The sequence below is a fragment of the Peromyscus eremicus genome, chromosome 9 (assembly GCF_949786415.1).
Source record: "Peromyscus eremicus chromosome 9, PerEre_H2_v1, whole genome shotgun sequence".
In the NCBI taxonomy this organism is placed as follows: domain Eukaryota; kingdom Metazoa; phylum Chordata; class Mammalia; order Rodentia; family Cricetidae; genus Peromyscus; species Peromyscus eremicus.
In genome coordinates, this window is record NC_081425.1 from 46583376 (window position 1) to 46586160 (window position 2785).

The window sequence follows — 2785 nt, forward strand, 5'->3', positions numbered from 1 at the left end:
GTCTTTGCCGCGGAAGTGCCCTTTTGATACCCAAGACAATGTGCAGAATACATGTTTCTTGCTGTAGAAAACTTGCAGGGAAATCAGAACCGTGTGCAGTTTTCCTCTGGGAGAGCAGCCTTGCTGCCTCTGGGCTTCCAGCTGTGAACATCAGCAGCTCTGGGAAGGCTCCGGAGTGCCTGAGCCCCTCCCCTTTGGCTGGTATTATTCCTAAACTGTTGAGAGCTTTAGTTTCCTGTCAGCTGAAGAGATTTTACATTTGGACTTTTAAACTCTAGACCTCGACAGTGCAGGAAGTAGACTTTTTACAACATTGCACTGCTTTATAGTTCCTGTTTGGGCACAATCTTTCACTTACAGTAAGTGAAGTTAAGCCTTCGGAGACTCGACCTTTGTGAGGTAACATTAGCATTTGCCTTATGATTTTTAGCAAAGTTCATTATTTCCATTTTGATCAAATGGGGATAATCATGCTGAGCAAGTTGGTGTCAAATGAAGGGGAAACAGGGCTGCCACGTGCAAGGTGAGTGTGTTCACACTCAGTAAACAGTTGGGGTACCTCCGTTAAATAACGCTGCAGGTGAAGTTCTTTAGTTGCTAATGAACTGAAGAGAGGATGCCTCCAGACTTCTAGCCTTTACTTTAGCTCAAGGTGGGTTTGTTTAAAAACCTTTATGTGAGATTTCCTAGTTAATTTCCTTGAAATTAAAAAAAAAAATTTACTTTCTTCCTTTCCCTTTGATTTTTGCGATGTTGGGGAGCAAACTTGTGCATTCCGGGTGTCTGCCCCACACCGAGCCCCGCCCCACCCCAGAGTGATCGCTTTAGCACCTGCTTATCTCCTTTCTGATAGGAGGTATATAATGCCCTCTACCTATTTTGTTTCTTCTGAGACCGATTTAACCTCTTATACTTTTCAAAGCAAAAGATGTCTCTAAGAGCCACGAGCTTTCTATTCATAGAAAGGAGCTCAATCCCTTCAGTGTACCCTGTGAAAGTATCCGTGGTAACTGGGACTCTAAGCGGGGCGCAATGCTGGGTCCATTCCTTACCTGTCCCACAGGGCCTCTTCCTCCTTGAGGCAGAATCGTGCAGGTTTTCCTTCCCTTGAGGGTTGAGCACATTTTTCTCTCATAATTTTCACCTTGGCTTCTTTATTAATGTTTTCTTTGAAAACAGTTTGTGAAGCAGGGTGCGATTTCTAAAAGTAAAAGGTAAGACAAATCATCACGTGAGAACAGACGACTTAACGATGAATAAAGTCCCTAGCAAGCCACTAGATGGCAGTAGAGGACCCAAGCTGCTGCTGGCCTGTCTCCTCCTCTGAGATGTTTTTCTTCTGACCTGAACATTCCGTTAAGTGATAGACTCCACAGAGGCTTTCTCTTGAGTTGAAAGGATTGCATTTCTTTTCAAGGCTTTTTTAAAAAATTTTTTGAGGCAGGGTTTCTCTATGTAACAGCCCTAGCTGTCCTGGAACTCTTCTTTTAGATGGACTGGCCTCGAACTCACAGAGATCCACCTGCCTCTGCCTCCTGAGTGCTGGAATTAAAGGCGAGCATCACCACCAACTGGCCAAAAAAAAAAAAAAAAAAACCACAAAGAAAAACCACTTTATTTTTTTAAAGAATGGAGGTAATGTCTAAAGTAGAAACAGTAGAAACAGTAGAAACAGGTCCAATTTGAAGATCATGTGCACAGCAGATGTCAGACAGTATTATCAATTTATTAAATTATGTTTGTGTCTGTACCTGGATGAAAAGAAAGTTAAACTTCACTGTAAAAATTCAGCATGTTTTAAGGCAAAATTGCAGTACTTTAAGACAAGGGTGGCGTGAACTTCCTAAGTGCCTTATAGGACAGGCTCCACCTGCCTTTCCTCTCCCTGGAGTTAATACAGTCGTTGATGTTCCTAACCCAGAGACAACTTGAAGCACTTCCACTTGGCATTTTGCTTAAGTATTGTGAAAACTACTTCGAGTTTTGTAACTAAGTTGAAGGAAATTGTGTTGTTACTGATGCTCTATGTTGATGAACTGTGATGTAAAAAAAATGGCTCCTGTTCTATTTATTCATGTGCTATAAATAGTATGTATTATGTAAAGAATATATTTTCCACAAGCTTTTATATTTCAAGCTCTTTATACATGATTGGACTGTGTGGCATACACCTTGTTTCATTATTTGATAAAAAGAAATAATATATGATGATACAGTGGCTCATGGTTATTTCAGATACACAGACACATAGACAAAGGCAGACTCCAGAAGGCAGGGGGAGGAACAGTGTTGGTGAAAGTGGTCATGGGTACTTCTCTGCATGGAGAAGTTATTGGGATCAACTCACTCTTTGCCTTGTCCTTGCGAGATGTCCCCTACCCCTGACCCATCATTTTGTGAAGTACTCTGTAGGTTAGTAGAGAGGAGTGAACTTGATTCTGAGGCTGGCTTGGCAAGGAAGGCTCAATGTTCACGACACCAATCACGACTCCTCCATCCCACAACCACTCTAGGTGCTGCTAGAAGCAAGAGTTGGGATCCTTGGTTGGCTGGACCAGACAGGGATACTTGTTTCACAGAAAACAACAAAACTAAGTATGGACTTGGTTGGTCAACTTTTTGGTTACTTAGAAGGATTTTGCAGATGTCCATTTTCTTAACGTTTGAGTTACATATAATGGTTTGTTAAGAACTGGGTAAGAAAGGGGGAGCTTTGCTTATCAATTGATATATTTCTTAGAGCGTTTGGTTTCACAGGAAAATTCAGTGAAGGTACACACACTCC